Source organism: Anomaloglossus baeobatrachus, chromosome 3 (genome assembly GCF_048569485.1).
Source record: "Anomaloglossus baeobatrachus isolate aAnoBae1 chromosome 3, aAnoBae1.hap1, whole genome shotgun sequence".
In the NCBI taxonomy this organism is placed as follows: domain Eukaryota; kingdom Metazoa; phylum Chordata; class Amphibia; order Anura; family Aromobatidae; genus Anomaloglossus; species Anomaloglossus baeobatrachus.
This window is the reverse complement of record NC_134355.1, coordinates 655,229,093-655,243,917: the sequence shown is the minus strand read 5'-3', so window position 1 is coordinate 655,243,917 and position 14,825 is coordinate 655,229,093. Positions and strand designations below refer to the sequence as shown.

General features: G+C 44.4%; 1 long non-coding RNA gene across 1 annotated transcript; it reads left to right on the top strand.

Moving 5' to 3' along the window:
• Window positions 1-2,037: 2,037 nt before the first annotated feature.
• On the top strand, window positions 2,038-14,625 carry LOC142295718 (uncharacterized). The gene is made up of 2 exons (XR_012751536.1): window positions 2,038-2,237; window positions 14,397-14,625. It is a non-coding gene; the product is annotated as an uncharacterized LOC142295718 (long non-coding RNA).
• The last annotated feature ends 200 nt before the right edge of the window (window positions 14,626-14,825 follow it).

Genomic DNA, 14,825 nt, shown 5'->3' with positions numbered 1-14,825 from the left:
TGAATGCAGAGGTGGTGGGACTTGCTTGGCACAAGTGGGACACTAAATTAGTATAGCAGACACTTTGTGGATGCCACTAATTTTCAGCACTGTTTGCTATAGAAATAGCGTAGCAAAATGTGCATGAGGGTTGAATGCAGAGGTGGTGGGACTTGCTTGGCACAAGTGGGACACTAAATTAGTATAGCAGACACTTTGTGGATGCCACTAAGTTTCAGCACTTTTTGCTATAAAAATAGCGTAGCAAAATGTGCATGAGGGTTGAATGCAGAGGTGGTGGGACTTGCTTGGCACAAGTGGGACACTAAATTAGTATAGCAGACACTTTGTGGATGCCACTAATTTTCAGCACTGTTTGCTATAGAAATAGCGTAGCAAAATGTGCATGAGGGTTGAATGCAGAGGTGGTGGGACTTGCGTGGCACAAGTGGGACTTTAAATTAGTATAGCGGACACTTTGTGGATGCCACTAATTTTCAGCACTGTTTGCTATAGAAATAGCGTAGCAAAATGTGCAGGAGGGTAGAATGCAGAGGTGGTGGGACTTGCTTGGCACAAGTGGGACACTAAATTAGTATAGCAGACACTTTGTGGATGGCACTAATTTTCAGCACTGTTTGTTAGAAAATGGCGTAGCAAAATGTGCATGAGGGTAGAATGCAGAGGTGGTGGGACTTGCTTGGCACAAGTGGGACACTAAATTAGTATAGCAGACACTTTGTGGATGCCACTAAGTTTCAGCACTTTTTGCTATAAAAATAGCGTAGCAAAATGTGCATGAGGGTTGAATGCAGAGGTGGTGGGACTTGCTTGGCACAAGTGGGACACTAAATTAGTATAGCAGACACTTTGTGGATGCCACTAATTTTCAGCACTGTTTGCTATAGAAATAGCGTAGCAAAATGTGCATGAGGGTTGAATGCAGAGGTGGTGGGACTTGCTTGGCACAAGTGGGACACTAAATTAGTATAGCAGACACTTTGTGGATGCCACTAAGTTTCAGCACTTTTTGCTATAAAAATAGCGTAGCAAAATGTGCATGAGGGTTGAATGCAGAGGTGGTGGGACTTGCTTGGCACAAGTGGGACACTAAATTAGTATAGCAGACACTTTGTGGATGCCACTAATTTTCAGCACTGTTTGCTATAGAAATAGCGTAGCAAAATGTGCATGAGGGTTGAATGCAGAGGTGGTGGGACTTGCTTGGCACAAGTGGGACACTAAATTAGTATAGCAGACACTTTGTGGATGCCACATTTATGGCTTATACACACTATTGGTGACATCTGTGGCTTGTACACACTATTGGTGACATTTGTGGCTTATACACACTATTGGTGACATCTGTGGCTTGTACACACTATTGGTGACATCTGTGGCTTGTACACACTATTTGTGACATCAGTGGCTTGTACACACTATTGGTGACATCTATGGGTTGTACAACTATTGTTGGCATCTGAGGCTTGTACACGATAATAGTGGCATCTATGGCTTGTACACCCTATTGGTGGTATCTGGGGCTTGTACACCCTATTGGTGTAATCTGAGGCTTGTACACACTATTGGTGACATCAGTGGCTTGTACACACTATTGGTGACATCTGTGGCTTGTACAAACTATTGGTGACATCTGTGGCTTATACACACTATTGGTGACATCTGTGGCTTGTACAAACTATTGGTGACATCTGTGGCTTGTAGAAACTATTGGTTGCGTTTATGGCTTGTACACACTATTGGTGGCATCTGAGGCTTGTACATATTAATGGCATCTATGGCTTGCACACACTTTTGGTGACATCTGTGGGTTGTACACACTATTGGTGATATCTATGGGTTTTACACAGTCAATATTGGTGGCATCTTTGGCTTGTACACATTATTGGTGGCATCTTTGGCTTGTACACAGTGATGGGGAGAGTGTTGGTGGGATCTATGGCATGTAAAAAATAATAGTGTATAAAATGAAAGGGAAATCTAAGTAGTGGAGGGACAATGTTACTAAGGATGATTCCACTCTGTCCCACAGATCTCACCCACCTTATAAAGACAGAAGTTCCCATTCGGCCTGCGAGAACTTTGGCAGAGGAAGAGAAGATAAATGAGAGGCAGAAGCGTTCTTTGGAGAACCCCTTGGATAACTATAAAGTCCAACCAATGCCCGCCCAGTGCGAGGACAGCCTGTGTCTGAACGGAGGAGTCTGTGTAATGGAGGGAAGCCGAGCAAGCTACAGGTACAATATATTTTAGATGTAGCATGTAAACAACACAAACCTACCGTGCCATAGATTGTTATAGCCGCCAGAGGTACAGGCCTCAATGCTGATGTCTCTGAAAGCAAAATTCTTGAATTGAAAAGATTTAGAAACTTAAGGCCCCGTTACACGCTACGATTTATCTGACGATATGTCGTCGAGGTCACGGTTTTCGTGACGCACTTCCGTCGTCGTTAGCGACGTCATTGCGTGTGACACGAGCGACTCCGAACAATCTTAAAAATAGCGAAAATCGTTGATTGTTGACACGTCATTCAGTTTCAAAATATTTTTCGTCATTTCGAACGCAGCAGACATATTGCTACGTTTGGCACCCTGCCAACGACGAACAACATCGTTAGTGCGTCCGTCATCAGCGATGTGGGCGTGTCGTTACGAGCAATGCTCCACGCCTCCTCCACTCTGATTGGTGTCACGCCAGGGTGTATGCTATGGACAATTATACGCCTCTGCCGTTGCCGGAATCGTTGGGAGGAATACTGTGTGACGGTGTCCACATGACCGCCTTGGTCAAACAATATATCGCTGAACGATGTTGCGTCGTTTGTAGAGTTGAGCGCGGTTCGTGGTTCGAGGTTCTCCAGTTCTAGGCTCAAGTGATTTTTGGGCTGTTCGAGATCGAACTAGAACTCGAGCTTTTTGCTAAAAGCTCGATAGTTCTAGATACGTTCGAGAACGGTTCTAGCAGCAAAAAGCAGGGCTTTTTACAGCTACAGTGTGCAGGAGCCATCGCTGGCAGCCTGCCACAAGCTGGTAACCAAGATAAACATCGGGTATCCAAGCAAAGCGCTTTGGTTAGTAACCCGATGTTTATCTTAGTTACGTGCAGGAAGCCCACACTTCCCGCTCAGCTCACTCCGCCCCCTCCTGCCCGCGGCATGTACACACACATACACACACACACACTCTCACTCACGCACACCCCCCCCCCCTCCCAGCTACAGTGTGCAGGAGCCATCGCTGGCAGCCTGCCACAAGCTGGTAACCAAGATAAACATCGGGTATCCAAGCAAAGCGCTTTGGTTAGTAACCCGATGTTTATCTTAGTTACGTGCAGGAAGCCCACACTTCCCGCTCAGCTCGCTCCGCCCCCTCCTGCCCGCGACATGTATACATACATATACACACACGCACACACACACACACTCTCACACACACCCCCCCCCGCTCGGCTTACCTGCGGTGATGAAGTCCCGCCATCCCGACCTCAGCGCTGTCACTGTCCTCCATGGCCGCCGCTTGTCACATCACCTATCGCTTCCGACCCGAGACTGACACTGGCGGTGACGTCACGGACCTCTCGCGATACTTGATGTGAAGGCGCCTGTCATTGACCTCAGTGACAGGGGCTGTCAGTGTGCTGGAGATCAGCGCAGGTAATGTACCTCGCTGACAGCAGCACTTGTCATCCCCTGCAGTGACCTGGGCTGACCCATTGATGTTAGCTCAGGTCACTGCACTGCTCTCCCAGCCAATGGGGAACATCCTGCTCTTCATTGACTGGGACAGTGTGGATCGTCATGGCAACACCTTGGATTACACCAGACCTGGATTTGTTTTTCTTTCTAATAAATTGGTTAAAGAGGGAATGTTTTGGGGAGTGTTTTTTCAAATAAAAATGTGTTTGTCGTCTATTTTTTTTTATTACTGACTGGGTTGGTGATGTCGGGTATCTGATAGACGCCTGACCTCACCAACCCCAGGGCTTGATGCCAGGTGACATTACACATCTGGTATTAACCCCATATATTACCCCGTTTGCCACCGCACCAGGGCGCGGGATGAGCTGGGGCGAAGCACCAGGATTGGCGCATCTAATGGATGCGCCACTTCTGGGGCGGCTGCGGCCTGCTATTTTTAGGCTTGGGAGAGTCCAATAACCATGGACCTCCCTAGTCTGAGAATATCAGGCCCCAGCTGTCTGCTTTACCTTGGCTGGTGATCCAATTTTGGGGGACCCCTACGTGTTTTTTTTTTTTAAATTATTTATTTAATTTAAAATAACAGCGTGGGGTGCCCTCAGTTTTGGATTACCAGCCAAGGTGAGGTTGCCAGCTGTGGTCTGCAGGCTGCAGCTGTCTGCTTTACCCTAGCTGGCTACAAAACTAGGGGGAACCCTACGTCATTTTTTTTTTCATTTTTTTGGCTAAATACAAAGCTAAGCACCCCTTAGTGCCACATGAAAGGCACCAAAGGGTGCTCCACTTTTTCTCCACTTTTTCTCCACTTATTCTCCACTTATTCTCCACTTATTCTCCACTTTTTCTCCATTTATTCTCCACTTTTTCTCCACTTTTTCTCCATTTATTCTCCACTTTTTCTCCACTTTTTCTCCATTTTTTTCTCCACTTTTTCTCCACTTTTTCTCCACTTTTTCTCCTCTTAATCTCCACTTTTTCTCCTCTTATGCTCCACTTTTTCTCCACTTTTTCTCCACTTTTTCTCCACTTTTTCTCCACTTTTTTCTCCACTTTTTCTCCACTTTCTCTCCACTTTTTCTCCACTTTTTCTCCTCTTAATCTCCACTTTTTCTCCTCTTATGCTCCACTTTTTCTCCACTTTTTCTCCACTTTTTCTCCACTTTTTTCTCCACTTTTTCTCCTCTTATGCTCCACTTTTTCTCCACTTTTTCTCCACTTTTTCTCCTCTTATGCTCCACTTTTTCTCCACTTTTTCTCCACTTTTTTCTCCACTTTTTCTCCTCTTATGCTCCACTTTTTCTCCACTTTTTCTCCACTTTTACTCCACTTTTTCTCCACTTTTTCTCCACTTTTTCTCCTCTTATGCTCCACTTTTTCTCCACTTTTTCTCCTCTTAATCTCCACTTTTTCTCCTCTTATGCTCCACTTTTTCTCCACTTTTTTCTCCACTTTTTTCTCCACTTTTTCTCCACTTTTTCTCCTCTTATGCTCCACTTTTTCTCCTCTTATGCTCCACTTTTTCTCCACTTTTTCTCCTCTTAATCTCCACTTTTTCTCCTCTTATGCTCCACTTTTTCTCCACTTTTTCTCCACTTTTTTCTCCACTTTTTCTCCACTTTTTCTCCTCTTATGCTCCACTTTTTCTCCACTTTTTCTCCACTTTTACTCCACTTTTTCTCTACTTTTTCTCCACTTTTTCTCCTCTTATGCTCCACTTTTTCTCCTCTTAATCTCCACTTTTTCTCCTCTTATGCTCCACTTTTTCTCCACTTTTTCTCCACTTTTTTCTCCACTTTTTCTCCTCTTATGCTCCACTTTTTCTCCACTTTTTCTCCTCTTATGCTCCACTTTTTCTCCACTTTTTCTCCTCTTAATCTCCACTTTTTCTCCTCTTATGCTCCACTTTTTCTCCACTTTTTTCTCCACTTTTTTCTCCACTTTTTATCCTCTTATGCTCCACTTTTTCTCCTCTTATGCTCCACTTTTTCTCCACTTTTTCTCCTCTTATGCTCCACTTTTTCTCCACTTTTTCTCCACTTTTTTCTCCACTTTTTCTCCACTTTTTCTCCTCTTATGCTCCACTTTTTCTCCACTTTTTCTCCACTTTTACTCCACTTTTTCTCCACTTTTTCTCCTCTTATGCTCCACTTTTTCTCCTCTTAATCTCCACTTTTTCTCCTCTTATGCTCCACTTTTTCTCCACTTTTTCTCCACTTTTTTCTCCACTTTTTCTCCTCTTATGCTCCACTTTTTCTCCACTTTTTCTCCACTTTTTCTCCACTTTTTCTCCTCTTATGCTCCACTTTTTCTCCACTTTTTCTCCACTTTTTCTCCTCTTATGCTCCACTGTTTCTCCACTTTTTCTCCACTTTTTTCTCCACTTTTTCTCCTCTTATGCTCCACTTTTTCTCCACTTTTTCTCCACTTTTTCTCCACTTTTTCTCCTCTTATGCTCCACTTTTTCTCCACTTTTTCTCCACTTTTTCTCCACTTTTTCTCCACTTTTTTCTCCACTTTTTTCTCCACTTTTTCTCCACTTTTTCTCCTCTTATGCTCCACTTTTTCTCCACTTTTTCTCCTCTTAATCTCCACTTTTTCTCCTCTTATGCTCCACTTTTTCTCCACTTTTTCTCCACTTTTTTCTCCACTTTTTCTCCACTTTTTCTCCTCTTATGCTCCACTTTTTCTCCACTTTTTCTCCACTTTTTCTCCTCTTATGCTCCACTTTTTCTCCTCTTAATCTCCACTTTTTCTCCTCTTATGCTCCACTTTTTCTCCACTTTTTTCTCCACTTTTTCTCCTCTTATGCTCCACTTTTTCTCCACTTTTTCTCAACTTTTTCTCCTCTTATGCTCCACTTTTTCTCCACTTTTTTCTCCACTTTTTTCTCCACTTTTTCTCCACTTTTTCTCCTCTTATGCTCCACTTTTTCTCCACTTTTTTCTCCACTTTTTCTCCACTTTTTCTCCTCTTATGCTCCACTTTTTCTCCTCTTATGCTCCACTTTTTCTCCTCTTAATCTCCACTTTTTCTCCTCTTATGCTCCACTTTTTCTCCACTTTTTCTCCACTTTTTCTCCACTTTTTTCTCCACTTTTTCTCCACTTTTTCTCCTCTTATGCTCCACTTTTTCTCCACTTTTTCTCCACTTTTTCTCCACTTTTTCTCCTCTTATGCTCCACTTTTTCTCCACTTTTTCTCCACTTTTTTCTCCACTTTTTCTCTACTTTTTCTCCTCTTATGCTCCACTTTTTCTCCTCTTATGCTCCACTTTTTTCTCCACTTTTTTCTCCACTTTTTCTCCACTTTTTCTCCTCTTATGCTCCACTTTTTCTCCACTTTTTCTCCACTTTTTCTCCTCTTATGCTCCACTTTTTCTCCACTTTTTCTCCATTTTTTCTCCACTTTTTCTCCACTTTTTTCTCCACTTTTTCTCCACTTTTTCTCCACTTTTTCTCCACTTTTTCTCCACTTTTTCTCCACTTTTTCTCCTCTTATGCTCCACTTTTTCTCCACTTTTTCTCCACTTTTTCTCCACTTTTTCTCCACTTTTTCTCCTCTTATGTTCCACTTATTCTCCACTTTTTCTCCACTTTTTCTCTACTTTTTCTATGGTCGGTCTACCCATTAGCTCTGCCATGCATACTGTAGCTCTACACCTACTGCACATGTTACTTTATGATTGACATCTCTTTCGTACCAGAGCTGTCTAAGCCTACTCTGACCCCATATTTGTCATTACTATATTGTCCTTGTACTGTATTATGACATTTGTATCATGTGTTTCATTTCTTGCTGTGTTGCAATTTTTTTGCTGCATCCCAATTGTACCTCTACATTGTTCGAGTTTATGTTATTGTTCTCTCACTCTTATGTGATACTGATTATTGTCATTTTTCATGATTACATGCAGATAAGTCCAATCTGACGAAGGCTCAGGCCAAAACGTCATTTGTAACTTGTTTTGGACAAAAACATATATGCTTATGAAAAAAAAAATTTCTTAATACGGACCAATAAAGAGTGATTTTGCATTACTATCCATTGTGACTTACTGACTTAGTCTGGGAGATATAGAGTGCCGAGGTTACTCACTAATTTTATCTATTATTACCTCTGAGCACCTATATACCAGTGAGCAGAGCTTCCTCTACAGTAGTTCTCCTGATTAGGCATGCCCTTACCTCATGAGCAGGGCATTGCAGCTTTGGTAGCAACCATTACGACATGGACTCTGCTGCTGTGGACCCGGGGAGAGTGAGTGCAGATTCATTGCACCCACACTCCTCACATGAAGGGTCCGCACTCCTAGAAAATGGGGGATACGTTCCCTGAGTGTCTCCCCCCCATATTCTAGACGGTCCAGAGTCGTCGTGGGACCCCTTTATTTTTTTTCTTACAATAAATTGGTGAAAGAGGAAATGTTTTGGGGACTGTTTTTCAAATAAATTTCTTTTGTCGATTTTTTGTTTTTGTTAGTACTGACAGTTTATGATGTTGGGTATCTAATAGACGCCATGACATCACAAACTGCTGGGCTTGATCTCAGGTGACTTTACAGCTAGTATCAACCCGATTTATTACCCCGTTTGCCACCGCACCAGGGCACGGGATGAGCTGGGGTGAAGCGCCAGGATTGGCGCATCTAGTGGATGCGCCACGTCTGGGGTGCCTGCGGCCTGCTATTTTTAGGCTGTGAAGGCCCAATAACTATGGACCTTCCCACCCTGAGAATACCAGACCAGAGCTGTCCGCTTTACCTTGGCTGGTGATCCAATTTGGGGGGGACCCTACTTTTATTGTGTAATTATTAATATTTATAAAATAATTATAAAAAAGAGCCTGAGGGGACCTCCACATTGGATCCCCAACCACGGTAAAGCTGCCAGCTGTGGTTTTCAGGCTACAGCCGTCTGCTTTACCCTAGCTGGCTATCAAAAATGGGGGGACCCAACGTAATTTTTTTTTAACTATTTTTTAAATAGAAAAAATTAATGGGCTTCCCTGTATTTTGATTGACAACCAAGGTAACGGCAGGCAGATGGGGGTGGCAACCCATAGCTGTCTGCTTTATCTGCGCTGAGAATCAAAAATACCGCGGAGCGCTACGTCATTTTTTTAAAGATTTATTTTTACAGCACTGTGATGTCCAGCAATCAAAATACAGGGAAGCCCATTTTATTTTTAGTTATTTAAATAAATAATTAAAAAAAATATATATGGGCTCCCGCTGCATTTTTTGTATTGCTAGCTAAGGGTAATCCAAGCAGCTACTGGCTGCTAACCCCCACTGCTTGGTGTTACCTTCACTGGCAATGGAAAATCCAGGGAAGCATTTTTTATTTTTTTTGCCAAAAAACTACAAAAAAAGGACGTGAGCTTCGCCATATTTTTGTATGCTAGCCAGGTATAGCAGGCAGGTGCTGGAAGAGTTGGATACAGCGCCAGAAGATGGCGCTTCTATGAAAATGCCATTTTCTGAGGTGGCTGCAGACTGCAATTCGCAGCAGTGGGGCCCAGAAAGCTCAGGCCAACCGGTGGTGCGGATTCCAATCCCCAGCTGCCTAGTTGTACCTGGCTGGACACAAAAATGGGGCAAAGCCTACGTCATTTGTTTTCTAATTATTTCATGAAATTCATGAAATAATAAAAAAAGGGCTTCCCTTTATTTTTGGTTCCCAGCCGGGTACAAATAGGCAACTGGGGGTTGGGGGCAGCCGTACCTGCCTGCTGTACCTGGCTAGCATACAAAAATATGGCGAAGCCCACATAATTTTTTCAGGGGGCAAAAAACTTCTGCATACAGTCCTGGATGGAGTATGCTGAGCCTTGTAGTTCTGCAGCTGCTGTCTGTCTGTATGGAGAAGAGCAGACAGCAGCTGCAGAACTACAAGGCTCAGCATACTCCATCCAGGACTGTATACAGAAGTTTTTTGCCCACCAAAAAAATGACGTGGGCTTCGCCATATTTTTGTATGCTAGCCAGGTACAGCTGGCAGCCACGGGCTGCCTCCAACCCCCAGTTGCCTATTTGTACCCGGCTGGGAACCAAAAATATAGGGAAGCCCGTTTTTTTTAATTATTTCACTTATTTCATGAAATAATTAAAAAACAAATGACGTGGGCTTCGCCCTATTTTTGTGTCCAGCCGGGTACAACTAGGCAGCTGGGGATTGGAATGCGCAGCACAGGTTAGCCCGAGGTTTGTGGGCGCCTCTGCTGCGGATTTCAGTCCGCAGCCGTCCCAGAAAATGGCGCTCTCATAGAAGCGCCATCATCTGGCGCTGTATCCAACAGCCCTGGAGCCGGGTGGCTTGTTGGGTAATCATGAGTTAATACTGGCTTTGTTTTACCAGCCAGTATTAAGCCAGAGATTCTTAATGTCAGGCACGTTTGACCCGGCCATTAAGAATCTCCAATAAAGGGTTAAAAAAAAGACACCACACAGAGAAAAAATACTTTAATAGAAATAAATACACAGACACATTAGAGACTCCATCTTTATTACCCCTGTCAGCCCTCCACGATCCTGCTCTTCTGTCTTCTTTCTTTCTAGTGTAGTAGTAGTGACGATTGTAGTGAGGAAGGATGAGATTCACCAGCCCATCACTTGGGGCTGGGGAACCTCCATCCTCACTACAATGCTCACTACAATCGCGAAGCAGCGTGCAGCCTTCACTCCGTGAGTGATCACTGCTGGCTGCTAGCGGTAACGCTGACAGACGCGTTACCATAGCAACGGTGCTCTCGGAGCCGCGGTTAGCGGTGACGTCACCGCTAACTGCGTTGCTATGGCAACGGTGATCTCCGTTAATGACCGGCTGTGTCAGCCGGTCCCTAATGGAACGGGGAGTCGACCGTGTGCTAGAGCATGTCGCCGGTACACGGCGATACACATATGTGCACCGTGTACCGGAGAGATGCACTCGGAGGTCCTACATGACGTGTCATAGTCATGTGACCAGTCTGTAGCCAATGAGATAATAGCCACGTGACTGGTCACATGGCTATTTTGACGTCACGATAGGTCCTGCTTCTCTGCTGGCAGTGCAGGTCACCGGGAGGATTCAGCGATCATCGGATGGAATAGCGGCAGGAGACAGAGTGCAGAAGGGATCGCGAGGACCGGTAAGTGTTATGGCAATGTTTATTAACTGTTTGTGTACATTTATAATGCATTTTTATGTGTTTGTGATTGCCTCCCATTATAGCCTATACGTTCGAGTTCGGTTCGTCGAACGTTCGACGAGCCGAACTCGAACGGGACCTCCGTTCGGCGAACCACCTCGAGCCGAACCGCGACCGGTTCGCTCATCTCTAGTCGTTTGTGAGATGGGTACGTGTGACCGCTACGAAACAACCGATGAGCGATCTCGGCAAATCGTAGCAACGATCTGGGCGTGTCACATCGCTAACGAGATTGCTAGCGATCTCGTTCTGTGTAAAGCGGCCTTTAGAAAATACAATCTCCTTACATGGGGTCTTATATCTTATAGCCAAAAAGGTGGAAGACAACCAAAAAACAGTGTCTTACAGCTTATCAATATTGGGCACAAGCCCCTTAGTAGCCAAATCATAGCAAGGTGTTGATTCGTATTGAATTGATGATGCCCTACAATTTATAATCATAGTGTGTCTTATTTCCAATGTTCACCGGGGGGGGGGCGGCGGTAGTGGAACGGCTCAGGAAGGTCACAGGAGGCAAATTGATGCTGTGGGCTTAGAGGAGTGGGTGTTGCGGCTCAGAAGGATTGGCGATACTGCAGTCTTGGTGGTGTCGCTGTGGCGGGCGCTATTAATCTGCCAGTGGTGTCACTGCAGTGGAGGATCACAGGACGGTGTGTCTCGGGGCGGGTGCCATTGAGCTAACTGCGAGCTCCATTTAATCGCCCGCAATTGACGAGATGGACTTCAAGAAAATGGAGGTGGTGCATGGGTAGATAGGACTTCGTGGCCATTTTCTTGAAGGCCATAGTGTCAATCTGCCTCCGAGTCAATTTACTTGAAGTCCATTGCATTAACCGCGGGCGATTCAATGGAGCCCACAGTCAGCTTAATGCACCCGCCGCCTCCGCAACATCCCGTCCTGAGTCCTCCACTTCAGTGACACCCAGGTAACCCGCTGGCAGATCAATGGTGCCTGCTGCCGGGACACCACCGAGCCTCTCCTGTGACCCTCCTGAGCCGCTCCACTGCTCCTCCAAGCCCTCAGTATCACCGACTCTGCCTCTTATGACCCCGGTAAGCCATATCTGTTTTGTAAGACGCACCCCCATTTTATCCCCAGTTTTGGGGGGCAAAAAAAGTGGTTCTTACAAACCGGAAAATAGAAAAAGACAAGAGCGTTCTTCAGCATAAAGTAAAATGGTATATCCAAAAGATCTAAGCAAACTATGAAGAAATAATTATCTTTATTAATTCCACATAATTAACCAAATATTTTTAAAAACATTCCGCTAGATGAGCAAACTGTGCATACCGAGAAAGTAGGAGTCAATCTAGCGCTGCCTGCAAATGTAAGTGGTTAATCTAAAAAATGTTTTATAGTTAAAATATACAACACGTTTCGGGGCTGGAGCAGCATATCTGAGGAAGGAACTGGTCCAGCTCTCAAACGTGTTGTATTTTTTATTTTTAAAACATTTTTTTATTACCTATTTTACCCTCGTAGGCAGCGTTACTTTGAAGCCTGCCTTTTTGGTGGGCACTATGTTCTGAAAGCCAACATGCTAACATATGGACCGATATAACAAAAAATGGAACAACATTCTCAAATAGAGTTTTCCTAGAAAACATACCTCATCCCAAAAGGAACATTCTAAATATAAATACTAATGCTAATATCATAGAAAACTAATATAGAAACAGCAGAAAAATGCCACAAGAAAGAAATGGTCAGGGTATGTAACATAGGAATGAAATAACAATATATGGCAGATGAAGTTCCAAAAAATAAAGTCCATGTGGGTCACTAAGAACCCAGGGCTGTTGCTGTGAGAGATTCGCTTCCTTGGGGGTGGTGACAAATCCTGCAGTGATGTGTTCCTCCCTTACATCTGCCCCTACATCTTGTTAGTGTAGAAGCAGTAGGGGCAGATAGAAATGTACAGTATATGACTGCAAGATCAGACTACACAGGATATTTTTGTGTGTTAAGGTCTTTATTATGTTGGAATACTGCCCTGTCGTCGAGTTTCCAGAGGGAGGGGATCATGCTCTCCTTCAGTATGTCACAGTACATGTTGGTTTCCTCAATGAACTATAGTTCCCCACAGCCGGCAGCACTCATGCAGACCCAAACCATGACACTCCCACCACCATGCCTAACTGTAGGCAGGACACACTTGTCTTTGTGCTCCTTACCTGGTTGCTGCCACACACACTAAGGCTATGTGCCCACGGGACCTTGTTTCTGCGGATTTTGCCGCGGAAAACCTGCGGATTTTTCTGGATTTTCCAGATAAATCCGCAGGTTTTAGCATGTACAGTCACTCCCCATGTTATCCTATGGGACATGGGGAGTGCTGTGTCCACGCTGCGGAAAGTGTGTCTGCCGACCATGCTGCGGATGTAGGCATCCGCATGTCAATTGCATGTCAATTATTCATGCGGAATTACCTGCGGATGTCCCGGCTCTCCGCTATGGAGATAAGAGGCCGGTACGTCCGCAGGTAAGCTCCGCATGTTTCCCGCAGCTATTCCGCTGTAATCTAGCAGCTAAAAATAGCTGCGGACGCCGGCGGGGAGCTGCGGGAAACATGCGCTCATACCTGCGGATACATCCGCAGGTACGAGCGCCCATGGGCACATAGCCTAACACCATCTGTACCAAAGTTTATCTTGGTCTCATCAAACCAAAGGACATGGCTCCAGTAATCCTTGTCTTTAGTCCGCTTGTCTTCAGTAAAATGTTTGTGGCTTTCTTGTGCATCATCTTTAGAAGAGGCTTCCTTCTGAGATGACAGCCATGCAGACCAATATGATGCAGTGTGTGGCATATGGTCTGAGCACTGACAGGCGGACCCCCGACATCTGTAATCTCTGAAGTAATGTTGGCAACATTCATACATCTATTTTTGAAAGACAACCTCTGGATATGACGCTGAGCTCGTGCACTCAATTGTGACCATGGTGAGGCCTGTTCTGAGTGGATCCTGTCTTGTTAAACTGCTGTATAGTCTTGGCCACTGTGCTGCAGCTCAGGTTCAGGGTGGTGGTAATCTTCTTATAGCCTAGGCCATCTTTATGTAGAGCAACAATTCTTTTGTTCAGATCCTCAGAGAATCCTTTGCCATGAGCAGCCATGCTGAGCTTCCAGTGACCAGTATGAGAGAGTGTGTGAGAGGTAACACCAAATGTAACACACCTGCTCCCCATTCTCACCTGAAACCCTGTAACACTAATGAATCACATGACCCCAGGAGAGGAAAAATTACTAATTGGCCACAATTTGGCCATTTTCACTTAGGAGTGTAGTCACTTATGTTGCCAGCAGTTGAGACATTAATGGCTGTGTGTTTAGTTATTTACCAAATATACACTGTTATACAAGCTGCACACTGACACTGTACATTGTATCACAGGGTCAGATCTTCAGTTTTGTCCCATGAAAAGATATAATAGAGGGGTGCACTCACTTTTGTGATATACTGTACATTATTTTACTGCATGAGATATTTACTGATATTATATTGTAGGTGCGCATCCAGCCAGGCGTTCATGTACACCGGAGAACGTTGTGAGACTACACGGTTACATGGAAATGTTATTGGGATGGTGATTGGAGGAGTGGCCGGGACCATCGCTATGACCATTGCCGTTCTCGCTGTAATCGGCAGAAAATAAATGCTGTGTATATGTGAAAATAAAGATCTCTATACTCACACACAGCACTGTATGTAAATAAATAAATTCACCATTAAGGTATGACTTACGTCAAGTATTCTGTTATACGATGCTTTACCTAAAAAGCTGAAATCTTTTATAGCTTTACGACACCTAGTCAATGTGTTACACGGTTCACCATTACTTTCATTGCTTGCGATTTCACCTCTGGTGGCTACTAATGAAAAAAAAAACACAATTTCCTGCCACAAACAGAATAATACAGTAGTTGATTGTTGATG